Source organism: Filicampus tigris, chromosome 3 (genome assembly GCF_054856515.1).
Source record: "Filicampus tigris isolate MCC_2025a chromosome 3, RoL_Ftig_1.0, whole genome shotgun sequence".
NCBI classification, from domain to species: Eukaryota; Metazoa; Chordata; class Actinopteri; order Syngnathiformes; family Syngnathidae; genus Filicampus; species Filicampus tigris.
In genome coordinates, this window is record NC_141219.1 from 22,585,540 (window position 1) to 22,598,255 (window position 12,716).

Sequence of the window (12,716 nt, forward strand, 5' to 3'; positions counted from 1 at the left end):
GTACAATGTTCGCCCGTTATTTCGTAGTTCATCGTTTGTGGCTCCCTATACCGCAGATTTTGTTGTGAAACGTCTATCTGTCTGTTGTGGAAATACCCACTATATCATGAACTCTGCAGTTATAGCGACTATATTATGGGGAGTTTTAGAGTATACTTACTTACTGTATAGCCCTCCCATGCACTTTTCAGCTATTTATTGAATGCCGGGAGAAAAGTAAAACACATAAACACAATGAGCACATTCCATCTTCTATAGCGCTTATCCTCGCGAGGGTCACAGGTGTGCTAGAGCCTATCACAGCTGATTTTGGGCAAGACACTTAAAGACAATTTAGAGCAGGCCCGCAGACCCGTTCTGAAGTGTTTGGCCCATTGTGATTTTCAAGGAACGTTGTAGAAGTGACCATTTGAAAATGTAAACAATGGAAAAGATTTGTAGAAAAAAAGTGTTGCATGTTGGTCTATTGGTCTCTAATCTATTTCCTAATTGTGAACTTATTTTACTTATGGTTAACATGCTCAGTGTCTTCACAAAAATGAATGTCATTAATTATCAACAATAACTACGGCTGTAAGTGTCACTAACAAATATTTTTAGAATTGATTATCCTCTGGCTTATTCGATCTATTACCCTGGAAGACACCCTGTCCCTAGTTTTGAAGCAGAGATTTTTTGGCAACCAATTTTTGTAGGTGACTTTGCCAAGTTAGCAGATTTTCAGTCCCAACCCTAGTAATGCCATATAATAATAATAATAATAATAATAATAATAATAATAATAACATACAGTATGATTAAATGCAATTTGAGGAAATTTGTTATATCAGACGTGTGTATCAAACTAGGAGCCCTTCGCACTAATCAGCAGCCAAGAAGTAGCTCTCAGACAAACAAAGGTCGGTGACTGTTCATTTTGAGTCTTCAGTGAACCCACCTTGCATTTTTTGGGAAGGAAGCCAGAGTACCTGGACAAAACCCTGCAAGCACGGGGACAACGTACAAACACCACACATGAAGGCCGGAGCCCAGAGTTGAGCCCAGTCTTTTCATGCATAGTTTATTAAATGGTGAGCCATTTCCAATCATGCAAAGATGTAAGCAACTATGGTACCAAAACATTAGCAAGTCATTAGGCGTGTGCACCTCTCCACAAAAGACAATTTGATATGGTTTTCGATATGTTAGGTGCAAAACGATTCAAGGACGGTTCGATTTGAAAGTCGAACGATTCGGTTCAGTTCGACTCAGTGAGATAACGATTCAATTCGATAGCATGGCTCAGTTTGATAGTGAATGATGCAATTACTTTTTTGCTGTTATTTTACACACCATTGAATGAATTTGTCAGTACTGTAAATACGCCAATTCCTTCTAATATATATCCCTCCAATAAAAGACAATTCAATACGTATCTCGATACATTTTAAAATGAAATGATTCGGTTCAAAACGGTTTTTATTACACCCCTACATCTAAGTCATGTAATACAAAAGAAATGTATGTAAAATCTGTGTCTTTTAGTGGCATACTGGTAACACATCACGTTGTCAGAAACACGATGAGTAGTGAGAAAGTTCATATGAATGTTATTACAATTTGTTTACATTATTTGTATACTGTACAATCACATGGCTGATTGATGTAACTTGTAGGTATTATTATAATCGCTTGTCAAACTGAAACACAAATCTACCCAGTACACAATCCCAGATGAATAGACTACTGTCACGTAGGGTTGCGAGCGTCAAGCACCGACAGAATTTGCTCATATCATATACAGTATTGTCAATTTTCTTTAAATGAAGACTCAACAGTTTATACGGTGACGTGATTTACAAAGAGCTGCGTTGGCTGATAAGAAAAAGTGAAGAAATGTGCTGCTAATATACACGCATGCACACGCACACCCATACACACACACACACACACACACACACACACACTTGGTTACATAATGATGCAGCAAGCAAATAAAAATAGCAGCTCAGGTTTGGGATCAATCTTACCAGAAATATTTCAAGCAACAATACATGCCCAGTTCAAACCAACAAGAAAATGCGCTTATTGTTTAAAACAGAAATATAACTGCCCAAAAGGGATATATTCAGGGGTTTATTAGAGAAAATGAATAACATTTCATGATTGAGTCTAATTTACAACAGTGCCTTGCTTAATTCACATGTATTTTTTTTCTTACGAGGTTCAATTTATGCTGATTAATGTTGATGCCAAATACAAGAATGGAATAAAAAGACTCATGAAATCTTGCCGAGTGTAAGGCTAAGGGAATCTGATGTGATTCATATCATTTGGGCTTGGAGACAGTCGCAGGTTTTTAATCACCTCAGCATGCAACAGCGGTTTGGAATGTATCGATGATTGCATAATGCTTTAATACATTCAGATTAACAGACAGCATTCCCTGGGTTTGTTCATTAGGATGCCATACAGTGGAGGGAAAATAATGTAATACAATACTGTGGGAGAATTTAGTCAATATCCTGTGGGATGTTCCAAACAGGTGTTTTTTTTAGCATTCCTCAACTTGCTCCCATCCAGGGCCAGGTCTAGGCAGGGGCAAGAGGGGGCCTGGCCCCCTCAAATAAATGTTGTGCCCCGCAAAATAAATCCCACAAAATATATTATATTTCACATATTTTCATTATCTCATGCCTCTCTCCTCCACTCCACTTCTTACTGTCCTAATGTCTTGCTTTCCCCCTCAAATATAAAATACATCAAATTGTTTCTCGTGACGTGTTTCTCGATTCCACCCAGTGTTGTCAGTTAGACATGGTAAAAGGTGCTGGAGCACAACGCCCTGTCAAAATTTGTGGCTGCCCCTTCATACATGCCTGTCTGGACGTTTGAAGCTCAGTTGGTCATATATTCAAGGATTCACTTATCTATAGCTGTTGTTGAGGGCCTTGTTCAAAACATAAATGAGCAACATCCACAGTTACTGTATATTAATATAGTAATACCCCTCCATACCATCGGCGGCGGTAGTCACTTTTCCTCATGGTTAGAAAAGGCCAACCGGAAAGCTGTTGGCCGGGGACGGATTATAAAAACGAAAACAATGCATTCAGCTATATTTTTTTGATGAACTCCCACGCAAAGCAAACCCTCACGCTCTTGACACAGAATCCACAGCATCGTGAAATAGTTACGTTGTCAACCCTCGCTCTTGTACTTGTAAGAAGATTAAGGCAGTAAAGGCATGCTCACTGCTTATCTGCATTTGTCACTTCCTGTTATTGCCCCATGCGCTAGTTAACAGCCAATCTGAGAGGCCAAATGTGACTACTCACGACGCCGATTCAACATGCTGAAATGCCCACCAGACGCTTCCTGACGGGGTCTGATGTTACGACGGTGTTTGCTACATCAATCAGACAGCGAAATCCACGACGCCCTAGGCCTTAAAAAGAACCTTCCAAAGTCTGTCTATCATGCAGTGAATGAATGTGATTATACAGTGGACAAACCTACCAGTTATCATTCCTTGCTAGCAAAACAAATATAATATGTACAATTGACAGTAAAAAAATAAACTGCTTACCATCTCAATTCATTGCTGCACAAATATGCAAATTGTCGAATTATTACTTTCTCATTCAGGGACTGAAATTAGTTCTGTGCTGAGTTTATAGGAATATTTGCAATATATTGCTTGAATTTCTTTTGGGAAAACAATGTATGAGTGTCATCACGCTCAAAGTTTACCAATACTATCCATGCATTGTTTGATACTATTATCAACTGAAGGAAATTGCCTGGTATTTTCTTTCACAAACATGTCTGATACTCTTAGCGGTGTGGCAGCCTCAATCATTTCATCAAAGAAAAAAAGAAAGTTTTATTGCTTTGGGGCCAACAAAGTTCCACAATGTTGCTCACTTATTGACTTTGCAAAGTCAACCTTTAACGTACAAATCCTTCTCACGCGCTTGTCCTTGGGGTGCCGGAGGCTGCACTGGTGACATGTATTCAGCTCACAGTCTAGCAGACATTAATTCCTCTCAATCTTCACACTCAATTTAGTCTTGAATGTTCCTGCCAATATGGCTGAATCCTGGAATATGCAGTGGCAAATTATACAAATAACCTCTTATTGGCTTGAATTAAGGGAAAACACCGGTGGCAATCTGTGAAGTGGGAATTGAGATGCAAGTGCAAGTTCAATCATGTACGTGCATGTGCTCAATGAGCAGTCCGAAGGGGCATGAGGGCACGTGGACCCTACATACAGGATTTAGTGACTCACTTTTAGAGTTATTTCTTCTTAAAGCAACAATCAGCAAAACAAGTCAGAACATGTCTGCCTTTGCCATAATCTTCCCAATGTTATGTTGTGACCTTTTACAAGACCCAAGCCATGGCAGCTATCAAAGTTTACAAAGTGAAATACTTCAAAGAAGGGTGACGTTTTAATCCCTTCAGAAATGGCATGTGACTGGTGGAGATGATGAGCCGCAATCCTTACATTGCTGTCCATGACTGCTTTTGATTGTCTTGCAGAAAAAGACCAATAGAGTCCAACTGATATCTGAAGAGAGTGCGGGGCCGGGCTGAGCAACATAATAGCTCTTCTGCCCTAAAAGACACACGTTCTATTCTTTGATTGATTTCAAATCTTTTTTGTGCTTCTCTTACACATGGTTACAACAATATAATACCATCTAAAGGGAACTCAATATTTTATGCACAACAGAATTTCTGACGCTGGAGAAGTGTATTTTTATATTTTGCTATGCAACAGGTCAAGAGCTGAGAGTTCTCTTCCAAGACAAGATATGAGCCAAATTTCAAAATGATTGCTCTTTCCGTTCCATTGATTGTGTACCGACTCTATAAACATTTATTGAACATGTTCTGACTAAATTATTGAACAGAATCCAATTCATGTTTGTAATATTGACAGCCAGGTCATGGTAAAATAACCTTGCATTATACTGTGCCATACTGGAAATCCACATTTGTTCGTATATAGCACGGGTCCCCAAACATTTTCCTGTGAGGGCCATATAACTTTTCCCTTCTGTGATAGGGAGCAGTTTGGAACAGAAAAAGTGTGACGATCGCAGGGGTGCCTAAACGTAAACATTTATTGATAGGCCTGTCACGATAACAATTTTTTAGCCAGGGTTCCATGATTAATAATAAGTTGTTTGAATTGTCATTGCAAGAGTTTCGTGCAGTACGTGTTGTGAAGAGGTGACTTCTGTTTTTTTGCGGACCACGGTCTCTCGTAGCCAAAACTATTCACGGCCTCGAAACGCCTCAGCGCACTGTGATGTTAGCAACATCACAGTGAGTTGTGACAAGATACTGATTTAATCACGGTGTTTCTTGTACATCATGGCCCACGCTAGCAGACTCTGACACTGACAGGACATTACGCACTCATCCAGACATTTACATACAAGTTTCAACACTTTTCTTTATGAAAATTTCATGGCCTGCAATTTTTTAGTATCAATTCATCCCATAGTATTTTTGGCAGAAAAAAACGCAAGATTTATTAAGGTTCAAATAATCTACATATTAGTCACTGATGGTGTAGTGGTACACACGCCTGATTTGTGTGCGGGCAGCGTGGGATCCGTTCCCGCTCAGTGACGGTGTCTGTGTGTGTGTGTCCTGCGACTGGATGGCGACCAGTTCGGGGTGTAGTCTGCCTTTCGCCTATTGTCAGCTGGCATAGGCTCCAGCACCTCCCCGCAACCCTGTACAGGATAAGCGGTTTGGAAGATGACACATAATCTACATATTTTTATGAACATGATAAATGCATTTGCACAACAAAATAACGCTGGAACACAGTACAAGAGGCCAGACAAAGAGAGGGAAAGAGATCTTGATGCGCACTTGTTTGATCACGCGGAGAAATACTGCAGCCCACTAGGCTTTAAAATAGAAATAATGGAAATCAAATAAATGGGAAAAGATTTATGAAATTGTTATTTCTATAGTTTTGTTTTAACGAAATTTAAAATAAAAGTTTTGATTTTCTCTACCTTTAATTTGGTCTGAAAATGGAAAATCTAATGAAATGATCGAAGAGCAAGAACACAGAAATCTACATAAATAAACTAGATAAATAATAAAGAATAACATTCTTTATTTTAGTAATTTGCATCGGAACACACAAAAAACAACCTGCTTTAAGAAGCATTGAAACAAAATAAATAGTGCCTTCTCTGTTTTATCCAAATTATTTATTTTATAACAAGTATTCCTTAGTTTAGTATCCACACATCGTTTTAGTATAAATTTTTATAAACATGTACTTATTCTTTTTTAAAAAGTCAGCGAGAGAGAAGCCTGGCCCGACCCGAGCGAAAGGATTGACATTTCAGGCCCGACCCGACCTGAATTTCGGGCTCAGACTCGGACTTGGGCTTAAAATCTTACCTCTACTCCAGATCACATGGAGATCACGTTCTGTGTGTTACACAGCCGTTGGAGGAAGAGAGGCGCCTCGGCAGCAGAGTTTGAGTGGTTAGCATTTATCTTCGCCTAGCTGCGTTGCCCATCTCAGCAGCCCCGCTTTTGTTTACGTTGCCTCCGCCACCTATGGCACCTGACAGACCCGACAACAATCCACGCAGGTTCCGCTATCTAAGTGCGGTTAAAGGTTGTTTGAAACCATCCATTTGTGCTGTGATCCAATGTCAATTAAATCCACACGATTATAGTATCCAGCAGTGAAATTAATATTACAGTTAAAAAGAAAAATGCACGGCTCCTTCATCACCACACTCTGGCGTCCAAGTGCTCCTGCGGCTGCCCGAAGCCGCTTCCCCCGAGGCAGCGTCGGCTGCGGCTCTCAGGCTTTAACTGGAATAGAATGTCACATTCTATGTGTGTATTAGTCTCGTTCGCTTTGCTAGGCTGAAAAAAAAGAATCACAATGCGTCTCCGGTATTGTTCCAAATGTGAAGGCGGGCCGTATCCGGCCCACGGGCTGTAGTCTGGGAACCCCTGCTTTACAGGCTACTTTTTGTTTCATGGAGGATGACTAACAGATGGGTGGTCCATTATGATTTTGGAGTGGTGGCTGTTCCATGGACGCCAACCGGTACCACTCACTCTAAATAAACAATGAAATTCCTGTAAGTAACATTATCCGAAAGCGCAATGTATAATTGTGCTCGCAGACTGTATTTTTTTCTTTGTTTCTTTTCATTTTGGGGGGGGTTAACTGCAATATTTCCAAATGACTGCTTTGAAAGCAAGGGAAATCAAATTGGCACACTGAGAACATCATTAAATTGTTCTACTGTGGGAAGGACACTCATTGAGCCCACACTTACTCTTCAATTATGTAAACACAAAATTGAAAACATTACGTTCCAACATCTGCTATAAATTCTGTAAAAAAAAACAAAAAAAACATTTGATAGTAATTATATTTTTATGTTGAGATCATTGTGCAAGAATTAATGTAGTTAGGGATGATTAGAGAACATGACAATAGCTGTTCACAAGTTAGAAGCTTTACATGCAGTCAGAAATGTTGGAGAGTGTCATAACCTTTCACCTGGTATGGATGTGACTCTCAGCACTAAGATTGTCATGAACCTCTTGTATAAGGATTGTGCAATAATGCCACACAAATGATACCATTATCATTGCTATTTGTTTATTTATGTGTACGTATAAATTATGGCATTATAATTCATACAATATGAATGATGCAATACAACTGTGTAGTAAAGGCTTTACACTGGCTCCCAATTAGCTGTAGAATAGATTTGAAAATTTTGCCACAGGTCAATCAATCTTGCCACTGGTCAATTAATCACTGAATGGTTTTGGTCCTGAATACATAGTGATATAAACCATGCAGGCCTCTGAGATCTGCAGACTTGGGTCAATTGGTGGAGCCCAGAGTTCAAAGTAAACATGGCGAAGCTGCATTTAGCTGTTATGCTGCACACAAATGGAATAAGATGCCAACAGATGTGAAGTCAGCCCTGAGTGTAAATGCTTTTAAATCCAGGTTAAAAACTTTGTTTTTTTTCTCATACATTTGATTAAGGTCCACTAAACAGTTTTAAATCATTGTTTTTCTTTTACATATTTTAAAAACCCACTTTTATTTCTTTACTTTGCTTTTAAATGTTTTAAAGTTTTCTGTTAATGTGTTTAAATGTGAGCGTAGATTCTAGTAGGTTTTTGCAAGCTATTTTTGTTTTCTCTGCTTTGCTTTTGAATGTTGTTAACTGTTGTGTTTGTAAATGCTTGTAGGTGTTGCATATTTGCTTGTGTGAAACACAATGAGATGCCTTGTGTATGAAACGTGCTATATAAATAAAAATGCCTTGCCTTGCCAAGTATGTCAATAAACAGGTACCAAGTATTTACCATCCCATTTTTAGTATTTACAGTGTTTATTGTGTACTGGTAGTTTATACATAGAAACGAAAAATCCTCAGAAATTACAAGTGAATACTGAGAAACGCTAAGACAAATAAAACGCTCCAGAAAATAATGAAGTCGGTCGGATACCTCCGAAGCTTAACGATGAAAAATGCATGAGAGTGCCATTCAAGTCAAACTACACAGAGATGAAAGACATCTGACATCACACAATAATGGCGACACTCATTCTTGTATAACATCAATTGAAAGCTATGAAGTGAATCTGTATTCATAGGCAGAGCTGGGCACTTTACTAAAAATTTGCGGTCCATTTATCGCCTCCCGTTTACCCTTTACCCTTCCCCCGTATATTTTTTATGCAGCTGGGCACGGATCGACGGAATGTAAGGACGGGAGCGCTTTAAAAGAAAAAGGACGAACAGGGTTGGAAGACGATTATTTTTATGGGCTCGGATGTCATTTGTACAGAGTTTTTCTAACTTTGGTACTCAAAGCGCTTCACGCTGTATCTCATCTACCTACTGATGACGCAGCATCAGGACCAACTGGGGGTTCGACATGGTCACAATGGCAGGGGATCAAACCCGCAACCTCCGGGTTGGGAAACGACCACTCTACCACTGAGCCGTGCTGCCCCCGTATGAATAAGGATGGAGGGACGAGGACGGAAGGGTACCCAGGTCGGGGACGGAGGACGGACCGACAAAAAAGGGTAACGTGCCCAACTCTGGCAGTAGGTAATCGAAGCATTAAAACAATCCACAAATACAATATAATCAAAATTACATAACTGCTGCATCAGTTCTGTCAACTACATACTGTACCTGTCAAGTTGTACACTTTCGGCATAATTTGGACAGGTGGAAACACCTTCCCAAACATGTATGGCGTACATCGCTGATTTCCTTTCACTTCACAGCAACCATTCGAAAATAATGTGTAATATGTAAAATTATATACAGATATGTAAGGGCAAATTACAACTTTCGTAAGATTCAGTACACCCCGGGTTGACAGGTATGGTTCAACTATCTTTGAACTTAATGGAGAAAATTCAAAACCCTTTGAAAATGCTGAATTTGTGGGTTAAGAAAAGTATTTGTGCTCGCGTTCAGATGATGTATAGATGCATAGTTTGTTTTTGTTTGAGTTTAAATTTGATAAGAAATTGTAATGCAATTGCACACCATTGAAAAAAAAGATTGGTCACAAAAATACAACCTTGTCTGAATGCTTGACACAGCAAAACCCGTTTTCAGAGATGTGCACTTTACCCTTCCATCCTTACATTCAATCAATCCGTGCCCCCGCATCCCCCCCCAAAAAAAGCGTCTGTGCATGACGCCAAGATCCTAATGACAGAGGTTTCATAATTCATAAATATTATTTAAAGCTTATTAGCTGGATATTTCCTATTGACATTCACTTACCGACTTGGGAGTATTGTGAGTGGATTGACTGTTTACGTCTCAACCAACATAGCATTTTTAGCTGCTAACACAACCACCGTCAATCACCAGAGTATGCAGCCCGCCAGGGGACATCACGAGAATATTTTAGATTATGTAATACTGTTGCATTTTATTGCAAAACCTTTGCATTGTAATGCAATACGTTTTCAGTTTTTATTGCGTTATTTCACAAAAAAAATATTTTTTGCAAACGCAATGTTATTTTAGAAGGACAATGAAAGACTTCCACTTCCGGGATGTAGCTTTAAGTGTATGGCGGCGATTGCATGAGCATGAATGATGGCTCGGAGATATTTTTATGCTCTAGAGATGTCCCAGACTAGGACATACAGTAGCTCGCATGCAAAGGGACAAGGTATGTACTAAATGTTAACAGTTAGTTAACAAAACAAAATTGCTATCCACCTTTTCCCTCGTCAGCAAAATTGGGGTCCTGTGGCATAGTCCATTGTATTACACGTGTCGAACCACTAGAGGACAGACTATGCCTGTGACTACAGGGTAGCCACGCACATGAAAAAAAACTAAAAACTTTACAGTGTTGTGGAGGCAGGCTACACCGTGGTATCGCAGAAGAGAACTGTGCTCTTTCTTTTTAAAAGAAATCAACACAATACATCAGTCGGTATTTGACCTGGTTAGGGACGATTACAGGCATGGACGAAATCCCACTTCCGTCCTTGCTTAGTCCGTCCTTTTTAAAAAAAAACTTCTCATCCTTTGTTCCCAAAATAGGTCCCGGACGAATGGACCATTCCACCCCTGGGAAGGAACGCCCATCTCTGTAATTTCCTATTCACATCCAGTTATCGGCCTATTTTATTTTACTATTTTAAATAAAAATAGGTAATGTGTAAATCACTAAAAAGTGCTTAGAGTCCACATTTAAAACATGACATGGCACAACAGATGTGACAAACACCAAAAGACAGAGAAAGCCTCAAGGTTCTCCCAAACAGGTATGGGAACGATGCCCAGCGTGTGAAAAAGACCACCTACAGGCTAGAGAAGAGGAAACATGCCCCTTCCTCTAATCTATTGGGAGGAAGGGAGAAGAAAGCATCCAGCCATAACTATTCACAAAGAGCAGATGGTGACATGTGTTAGCATGAAACAAATGAACGTAAACTAGGTAATCCAGCATCCCTTTTGATCTTAGAACAGAGACATAAGGAGTGTGGAGCAGTGATGCTGTTTTGAGATATATCAGTGCTGAAGGTAGCTACACTCTGCTTTGATTGAAACTAAAAGTAGTACTGTACCCAATTTTGTTCAAAAGAAGCACGCATAAACACCACTAGTGTGCTGCACAACCTCGTCAACGTTCTCTCCAAGTATTCTCATTGAGCAACCACTATTGTGAGATGGAAAGTTCATGCCTTAGAAACTTCTAAGGATGGATTTACTGTGCATTGTTCAAGTGACAATTCTTTTCAAAGTTGCCCGGTTAAGATATATGAAATGACCCTGTAAGCAGAGAAAAGGGCATGGGATTGGATATCCACATAATCAGAATCAGAATCATCATACGCTGTAGATAAAAATCTGGTAATATCTGTCAATGTGCCTGCAGCCTATAGGGAGAAAATCTTGATTGGGCATTAAGACCTGGCATGTAGATGCAAGCTTCGAGACTTCCCATTATCTGTAGCAGGAAAAGAGATTTAAAACTGGCTGTGTGCAAAGGTGACTTCGGGTAAGATGACAGTTAGTCCAGGAAGTATGGGCTCATTGTGACAGAAAAGCACATAGAAGTATTATGGTCAAGGGTTTGAGTGCAAATCTTACCACTGGGACACAGGATGGGTCAAATCTCCCCACTCACCCATGTGACATTGCTGCATCCCTAATTATGTGCTCTGACTGAAGCGCTGGACACAGTTCCATCTTTGCAGTCCTGGCAAACTGTGAAGGGAAAGAGTCAAACTCGGCGTGTGACCTCTGTTACTCATCCTGTCTCTCCAGCTGTCAACGCAGCAGATGCCCCATCAAATATGATGCTGAAAGCGGTTGCCAAACTAGGCGCCCTTGCTGCCATCGCACACACATTTGCCAGTGCTACTCACAAGAGATATTGAATAAAAGATCCAAGAGGTAGCCTCTGGATACTGTGTAAGCCAGCGAGGCGACATCGTGAAAAGATGTTAAAGAAGATCATAGTATAGGATAAAGATCTGCCCTCTCTCCAAAATTCTGCGTTCCGGCGACCAATGACTATGGTTCACCTCGGTATGCACAGAAGCAGCCACCACCAAGTACTTCAACTTGGTTGGAGTGCTCTGATCTGCTGCATGAATCACAGCAGGTATAGTGTCAGAGCTCACCAAACCTGTGGTGGGAGGGGCTTCTTTGCTGTGCCAGACTCCCAGCTGTAGCCACTGAGGATTAAGCTTTATATATATATATATATATATATATATATATATATATATATATATATATATATATATATATATATATATATACATATATATATATATACATATATATATATATATATATATATATATATATATATATATATATATATATATATATATATATATATATATACATATATATATATATACATATATATATATATATATATACATATATATATATATACATATATATATATATACACACACACACACACACACAAATAATTGAGAGAAGAGCTGGGCACTTCCTCCCAGGGCAAGACTGGTCAGACACTCATTTTTAGGGATGACATGTTTGAAAACAAGGGCTTGATTGAACAAGGGTGGAAGGTGATTTTAGTTCATCCCACTAATCAGTCCTCACGCACGTGACATGGTCAAACTTCAGCTCAGCCTACTCAGTGATATGCTTGTGTTAACATGG